At 43.5% G+C, this 8949-nt stretch overlaps 1 protein-coding gene across 3 annotated transcripts in view; it reads right to left on the bottom strand.

Annotated features, from left to right (window-relative positions):
- GLRA1 (glycine receptor alpha 1) overlaps positions 1 to 8949 on the bottom strand; it is a 105708-nt gene that overhangs the window by 96180 nt on the left and 579 nt on the right. The window lies entirely within an intron of this gene.

Raw genomic sequence — 8949 nt, 5'->3', positions numbered from 1 at the left:
ACAAAAAAAAAAATCCCTTGCTGTTGCGTCGATGTCTGACTCATAACGTCCCTGTAAGACAGAGTAGAACTGCCTCATAGGGTTTTCAAGGAACAGCTGGTGGATTCGATCTACTGACCTTTTGGTTAGCAGCCATAGCTGGGAGGGAATTTGGATTGGAGGTGGTTACCAAAGAGGATTTTAGGCTTGAATTTATTGTATTTTCTTACAAAGAGAATATATGCACATATTGCACAATTAAAAATGATTAAGAGCCCCTGGATGGTGCAAGCAGTTAATGTGCTTGGCTACTAACTGAAAAGCTAGAGGTTCAAGTTCATCCGAAGTTGCCTTGGAAGAAAGGTCTGATGATCCACTTCCAAAAAATCAGCCACTGAAAACCCTATGGAGCACCATTCTACTCAATTCATGTGGGGTCACCATGAGTTGAAATTGACTTGATGGCAACTGGTTAAAAAATGATCAAGAACAGAAAAAGAAATGTCTATCCAGCTAAGAATGGGAAGAATGTGACTGTCAAAGCAGCAGGAAACTGCCAGCCTTTCTCTCCTAGGCTTCCTCTGTGGCCCACTGGCAGAGGTTGAGGACTATTAGCCCAATATCTGCACAAGCTCACAGAGGCTGCAGCTGTAGAAGGAATATATATATATAAGTATGGTGAGCTAAGAACAAGGAGATCTGTGTTTGAATCATGGCTTTACCCTGAGATGAACAGTGTGGCCTCAGGCAAGTCAACTTGCCTCTCCAAGCTTCAGTTTCCTCAACTCTTAAATGGGGATGGTAACCACTGTCCTATGTCTATTTTTTAAGGTGATTGGGAGGCTCAAAGGGAATTGCGGATGTGAAACGCTCTATAAACTATAAAGTGCTTCTGTAGGAGACTACTGCAATTGCTCCTGGCAGCCAGGGTTGCGGCGGCTGTGCCGCATTCCTCCAGAGCTGGGGAGTGTTGCAGAACTGAGCACACAGCAATAAACACGCAGCTCTCAAAAGGCTGAAGATCAGAGCAGTCGCTCTATTTGATATGTAAGATACTAAAATGCTTTGCAGAAAGGCTGGTAGGTCAGAGGGTTGGAGAAGGATGGACATGATCCTGAGGTTAGACAGATGGTGGAATGGGGCAGCCATCTGTGGACATCTGGGACTCTTAAGCAAGCCTCTAGTTAGACAAGGTTAAGAATATAATATGCACAGGGAGACTGGTAAGTGAAAGCATCCTTGGAGAAAGATGCCACAGATTACCTCCTTATAACCACCTTGATTCACCACCTCCATCAATCCAGAGACACTCTCATTGCTATGTCTGGGGCCCCTTGGTGCCAGGATTCAAATCCCATTGCTCAGATGCCCTTTCCCTTTATCCAGAGTCACAGAGGGGCCTCTGGGGCTTCAGCACCCCTCTTAAGGGCTTGCATTCGAGATGGTGAATGAGAGCTTTTGTTGCACTAGAACTTCAGGTACCAGGCCACAGTTCCGGGATGGGGACAGATCCTTGAGGAACCTTCTAGAGGTGTGAGTGTGTTTGTGTTTCTGAGGGTGGACAGTGTGGGAGAGGATTGATGAAGGAAAGTGCCCTGGTTGAGTCCAAGGTATGTAGGCTTTAGAGATGACATGCAGGAGAGTAAGTTGGGGTCTGTGCAGGATCGTGTACAGCTTTGGGAGCTCTGCCATTCACCCTATAACTTTGAGGAAGTCATTTATGCTCTCTGGTTCTCCCTCCCCTCATCTGCATAGGAATGGGTTGATCTATGTTGGGGTCCCCAGTCAGAATCACTTAGAGCATCACCTGGGGGCTGTTAGAAATGCAGACTCTCAGGTCTCACCCCAGAGCCACTGAGTCAAAATCTGCGTTGTAATGAGATCCTCAGGTGATTCATATGAACATTTAAGTTTGAACAGTATGACTTAGAGAACCTTGTTAAAAATACAGATTTCTGAGGTCCCAGCCTGGGATATTCTGTTTCAGTAGTCTGGTACAGTTTTGGAATCTGTATTTTTGACAAGCTCTCACAGCTTGGTTTGAGAATTATTGAGTTATAGGGCTGCTAAGGTTGCTATGAGTTGGAATCAACTCGATGGCAATGGATTTGGTTTTGGTTTGGTAAGGGACCTTTGGAGTCCCTGGGTGGCACATGGGGTTGCCATGAGTTGGAATCTACTCTATGACAACTTTGGTTTTTTTTTGGGGGGGGTAGCACAAATGGTTAAGTGTTCGACTACTAACCCGAAGGTTGGTGGTTCAAATATACCTACGGGTACCTTGGAAGAAAGGCCTGGTGATCTTCCAAAAAGTCACAACTTTGAAAACCCTACGGAGCACAGTTTCACTCTGACACACAATGGGTACCATGACTTGAAATTGACTGGTTTGATGGTTTTTTTTGGAAGGGAACTTTCTGTGCTAAGACTCAATGATTCTGTTGATGCTTAAGAGTCTCTGAAGGAAAGTGTGATTGTCTGGGATGGCTGAGTGGTGAGTGGAGGATGGACCTGGTGGCGAAGGGAGCAGAGGCCTGTTCTCTAGGTGCCAGTGTGTTGCCCAGCATATGAGGCAGGAGAGAGCGCTGCCCAGGTACTGCTGCCCATTTCAAGGCTGGGATTAATGACTGTCGGCAGCTCCCTGTTAAAATGGTAAACTCATTTAGCTCCGGACACTGGAAAACAGCCGCATTCAAAGGCAGCGAGTGGTAATCTAATTGCACTGAATTAGCCTCGGGAGACTCAGACAATATCAACTTCAGAAAACCTCAAAGGGATCCTTTATCAGGAGTTTCAAAAGCTCTGAGGTCTGGGCATCCCTCAGAAGGGCTTGCATCACAAAGCACAGGCGCTGTGTGAATAAGCCCCTTTCCCTGGCTTCTCTGGGCATTGTTCCATTCTAAAGCACTTTCTGAATGAAATTGCTGGCTGCCCTATGGTGTTTTCAGTTGTGTGTTAGGCTTAACTGGGAGTTGGTTCAGGGGAGACAGCTGGAGTTCAAGCTGAGAGGCCTTCAGCGGAGCAGGCCATCAGTCCTGTGAATACTATCTGCGCCTGTGGCCTTGTCCGTGGTCCAGTGCATTTTCTGGTAGGTCCTTCTGGCTCTGACATTCTCTTAGTCCGAGTCCTTGTTTCTTAAAACCAGGCTGTTACGTAACCCAGGTGATTTCCTTTGACTAATTCTTTATTGCATTGTGTATGTGTGTGTGTGCCCACTGCCCAATTTATTCATTATCCGATCCATTTTAAGGAAAGAAAGGGTACCAGTGAGTGTGGTTTGTGGCATGATTCAGAGAACTTAAAAGATCAGCAGGTAATCTGGGAGTCAGGAAAGAAGGAAACATAAGTTATGGGAAGATTTGTCTCTGACAATTCATCTGCTCTTTTGCAGCAGATTACAAACCTCAATCCACAAAAGAAGCTTGAATTTCTCATACATCCCTCCTAAGAGGTGGATTCCCAGTCTCTGCTTGCATACCTCCACTGGCAGGGAGCCTCACTACCTCTGAGGCAGCCCATTGCATCATTTGACAGAGCTGTCAAAAGCTCTGAATAATATTGAACCAGAATTTTTGTTTTTCTTTAAAAAATTATCAGTTTACTCCAATTCTTTTCTTGAAGCTATGTAGAATAAATCGAATCTAATGTTTCCCAATATGGTGTCCCTGGATACATAGGGGGTTCATGAAATAATAATGAGGACTCAGAATCCATTTTAAACATTTCAAAGACTCTAACAAATTACGTATTTACCTCTGGCTAGGCTCTGTGGACTAACTAAACAGCATCCGCGTGTCTTTACTTTTGTTTTTTCTTAGGTCAGCTCAGTGTGGTGACATTGGTTATCCTATGGCGCTCACTATTTCTGGCAGTTATGCATGCCTTTGATTTATAATGATGGAAGAAATAAGTTAATGATTAATGGGGTTTGGTAAACAATTTTTTTTTAAACCACAGGCTTATGTGGGAGAAAAAAACCAAACAAAGTCATTGATAAAAATTATAAAAACATTTGGTCTCTCTTTTGCATGCCACTCTTCGGATCTGTGAGGGCAGTGGTCAGGAGCCATGTTTTCTTACCTTACCAGGCATTTCCTAGGGGAACTGACATATTTATGAGATATTTCAATAGATAGTTCCTAGGTTGAGATAACTCTCTAATGAGTGGAGTTGCTTAATGTGGTCCTCAATTCTTTCAGACCTTTGTATCTGAATATATTCAATGTTGATGTTTCTTGTAATAATTAAAATATGCTGCAATAGCTGTAACCCAAACTGTGCTGTCAGGGAAGAGATTGGGAGAAGATAATCCTGACCTGGCACAGCGAAAAAAAGGTTTGAGAGAGTGATTCATTGAATCATTTCAATTTTAGCTGTGAAACTGAGGACCAGAAAGATCCCGGAACCCATTCAAGGTCATACCACTAGCTAAGTTCTGGATCCCAAGTCTCCTGCCCTTTGGGCCAGGGCCGCTTTGCCTAAAGCATGCTTCAAAACCTGCAGAATAGCATCAAGATGGCCAGGCAGGGAGACAGTGCCATCTATCTTGAAAATCATTCTGGCTTCTGCCAGCTGATGAAGAAAATAAAGTTAATGATGCCCACATAAATGTGATGCTGTCGCAGGATGCGCATACAGGCTGCCTGGAGGGGAGCTCTGCGGGCCTTCAGAAGAAGGAAAAAGGTTTTTATTGTATGTTTAAGAGGAACACTGTCTACCCTTTTTGCAAGGACAGAGACTGTGACATCTGCCACCTCTGTCTTCCCTGCAGAGTGCCTAGTTTTGGTCTGGACACATAAGCATGTGATAAATAAGTGCCTGGTGAAGAAATGAAGGCAGAATCACCACTGAAGCAAATTTTCATCTCAAGTCTCAGTGGCAATGGCCACTGTCTTGGATGAAGAGCTTATCAGAGGCTGGAAGGAACTTAGAGCTGTCTAATTTAGTCATTTAAGTTCACTGGTGAGAAAACCGAGTCCCCATGAGGGGAAGTAATTTGTCAAGGACACGCTGCAGGTTGGGAGCAGGGCTGGGGCTCTCAAATCATAGTCCAGCTGCTCTTCCCACTGCACCACATGGTTGCAACCTCTTTCATAAGATGGTTTCAAAAATTCCCTAAATATCCCCTTGTAGATCGTTACCACTTCTGCAAATATGCAGAAGTTATGTAACAATTCATAATGTCATTAACTAGTCCAGGGTCCCAGTCCAAGCTATCCCTTGGGAACAAACCCATGACGTTTCCTTTTCTTTCACTCATCATTCCTAAGCCCAGAAAGCGGGTGGACTGATTGACATTTTGATTGGGCCTAATGCGAACTTGCCGGAGGGGGCTTCTTTGCTTAGGAAAAAGTCCTTGGCCCATTTCAGAAGCTTCTAGTCACTTTCCGCAGTCCCCAAAATGCAGCGGGTAAGATTGGAGGCAGAAAACAGCTATGCTACCAGGAGGAAAAGATCAAGATGGTCATCTGCCCCTCTTGGCAAGCTTGGAGACAGGGAAGCTAGAGGGCCCACCTTAAGGGAAAGCTCATTTAACTTTCAACTGGGTGGTGTTTCAGGACTGAAATGTGAAATAATTTATTTGCCATGTTCCTTTTGACCCTAGGTAGATGGCAACATCTTCCCTTCAAGGTTTTGGTGACCTTTCTTAGCAAGTAAGTGCTGTATTCAGTACAAAACCCTGTGTAAGGAAGCATCTACTGGGATGGGGGCTGGAAGTGGTGCATAAAGAAAAGCCTAGCATCTTTTGGACAAAGCACCCATGGGTTGGACCTGGTTTATCTCTCCTGCCTTTATTCCCCTCTCAGGCACATGCTAAGTCCCTGTTTGCTTCACTGGAGGGTTTTATGTGTTTCATGAGAGGTATTTACTCAAGGAAACTAGACTTTCCTCCTAATTATAATTAGTATGTCAGAGAAGTTGATTAAAAACTTGGTTATTCTATACCACTGATTTTCATCTGCATGAAATTTTGCCTCCCAGTGATATTTGGCAATGTCTGGAGATTTTTTTGATAATTCACGACTTGAGGAGTGGGTAGAGGCCAGGGATGCTACTAAATGTCCTACAATGCAGAGGGCAGTCCCCTACAACAAAGAATTATCCAGTACAAAATGTCAATAGTGCCGAGGTTGAGAAACATTGTTATATACCATGCGTCTGTTTGAGTGACTCAGAAAGAAGGGATTTTTGGGGTTACACTGGGCCTTTCCCAGTCACAAGCCTCTGTAAGGACTCTGGAAATCAAAGCCAAGTTCCCTTTGGTTTGAAAGGAGGTTTGAAAAGAATGTGTGTCTATCATACAAAACATGTCTTTGCCTAGTATTTCTGACTAGTCTGGATATAAAGCCCCAACTGCAGTTGAGAATAAAAAACAAAACTTCGGTTATTGAATTCTAAAATGTTACTCATTGAATTTTAGAACCACAGTCCTCTAAAATATCAGAGTGGGAACTTCAGCCAAAGCACCTCATTTTACTTATGGGGACACAGTTGAACACCACTGCAGTGCTGTTGGCCTCTGAGGACCCTGTGTCTCTCTTCCTCTCAGCTCTTTCTCAGGCCTCAGTTCATTGTCTGTGTCAGCACCTTATGAGATTCTGCCTCACTCACTTGGATGGTTGTTTTGTTTGTTTTGCTGTCATTATTGCCATTTCGCTGGCTATGTGCTGATGCAGCAGCCCTTCTGTGATTAACAGCCTTTCCTTTCCTAGCCCCCAGATTTCCCCAACAAGGTAAGCAGCTGGCATCATTTAATCTAAGCAGTACCTGGGTTCCTGAGATGATTGGATTGGCTCATTCCAACATGATGCCTGTCCCCTGGGGGGAATGGGAAGTTATTCGCATGGAACCTGCTAGGGAGCTGCCAGTCTCCATTTACCCCAACCTATATTCTGATGAGACCCCAGATTTTTATGCTTTTGTATTTTCACCTAAAATTTAAAAAATGAGAAATGATGATACCAAATGAACAAGAACAACCTACTCGCTTTACTTCCTTGTGACCTTTCTATTTCACCTATTTGAAAAATTGCTGCAGGTATTTCCCTAGTGCATTTCCTATTTTTATTATTTCATGTTTCAGAAATAAACATTTCTGAAATATTTACTCCTCAATGAAGTAGCCATTCCTATATTTTGACGGTACGATGGTACCACCCCCTTTCCAGCTCTCTATGGTCATGACTCTTGTTTCCTTATAAACACATGGAATTATATCCCACATCAATTGTAGCTCATGTATGTCTTGACACACGTAGAGGAAAGAGACGTGTGTAGAGGAAAGAGATGTCGAGTGATGCTTCCTGATAGGCCACCATCACTTTACTTGAAGAATTAACACAGCAGATTCAGAACCTTGTCAAAATGGTTACAATGCAAATCTTTTAAACTGTGCCTTCCTGTTCTGAAAGACAATGACTGGGAGAGGAGAATGAAGCATTGCAAACTGTTCATGGAGAAAAAAGGAGGAGGAGGGGGGAGTGATGTGCCTGGTCCTATTAATTTGCTCTTTAATCTTTCTGGTTCAGTTCTTTCTCTGGTAAACCAAACAGAAAATCGATTTGCATACAAATGTTAAGAAGTACCCCACATCCACAGCATTTTGCTATTCTACTACGTAGGTCTGGGAAGAAAGGATCAGGTAATATTAAGAGTATACTTCCTGCCCTTTTCCTCATAGTGTAGCTACATTTCACCAGGCCCTGGATTGTAGTACTTCTTCATTCTCACTCCTCGCTATTAGCATTCTGAGCTGTAGACAGGACTGTGGCCTAGCAAAGAATTATTTGAACTAGAGATTAAAAGCTTTAGCATTGGATATTTAAGAGAAGGGGAGACTTTTCTTCATCCCAAAGGAAAGGTATGAGGAGAGGCTCACATGCAGAACGTTACAATTAGGGGTGGGATGTCATTCATTTAATCAACCAACCAATGGATTAGTTAAACCATTTCCCCTGCAGCGTTCTCTACAATGTAATAATACAGTAATTATTTGCTGGTTTATGATGGAGGAGGATAAAATAAAATCACCTATTTAAAAACAAATAAGCAAACCTGAACATGGTTTGTTAAACTACGGTTAATCCAACGCCGCGGTAAGACATGAGAGGCAGGCATCCAAAATGAGGAAGATTAATGATCCCTGCAGGTCGTGGAAGAAGAATTTCTTTCAATTCATGTAAATGGAATTTATCATGACTATCTCTGAAGATAGCATGATTCACTCACTTACAAAAGGGCTATCTATTTCAATGCTTCTCAAAGTGGTGATTTTTCACTTTTCAGTTGTACTAACGTAAGAATGCCAAGCAGAAAATGTTAACCTGTGAGGCAATGGATGGGGGAACTCAGCTACCCAGTCAGGGAGAGGCATAAATTAAGAAACAGAGCAAACAAGAATCACCCATCATCCAGAACCTGCAGCTGTTGAGTTAACAGAGTAGAGTTTGGAAAGGTGGGTGGGGGAGAGGAGGGAGTCAAAGTTTCAAAAGGAAAATGTTTCCCAATATTTGTTCGTAAATAAACTTTCTCTGCACCCAAATTCAGGACTTTACAAACTGATGTCATAACGCTATTCTTTTCCACGCACTAAGCCTCAGTGCTCTCCCCCTTCCCGCAGAAAAACAAAACAACAACTGTTTAAAAAAAAAAAAAAAAGAAAGAAAAGGAGAGAAAATGAAATGTTCTGTGTCCAGTGAGTTCGAATGCAACCTTCTCCGTCACCGCTAGTTGTCACTTGTCTCCCAGACGGGAGAGCTGAGGTTTTCGGCACTGCGGTTAGAGAGAATGCAGTCCTAATTAAACTGAGTAACTCCTAAAGCTTCCCCTTAAAGTCCTCAGCCGAGTGCAAACCAATATACAGGGGGGCTGGGGGCCAGTGGTGGGGAGTGCAGCAGGCAAAAGAACAAACAGCAAGAAACAAACAGCTGCCAGAGCAGCGACTGTCTCAGACCTCCACACACAAGCCAG

The sequence above is a fragment of the Trichechus manatus genome, unplaced genomic scaffold, assembly GCF_000243295.1.
Source record: "Trichechus manatus latirostris isolate Lorelei unplaced genomic scaffold, TriManLat1.0 scaffold00011, whole genome shotgun sequence".
Lineage (NCBI taxonomy): Eukaryota > Metazoa > Chordata > Mammalia > Sirenia > Trichechidae > Trichechus > Trichechus manatus.
This window is presented reverse-complemented; position numbering and strand designations above follow the sequence as displayed.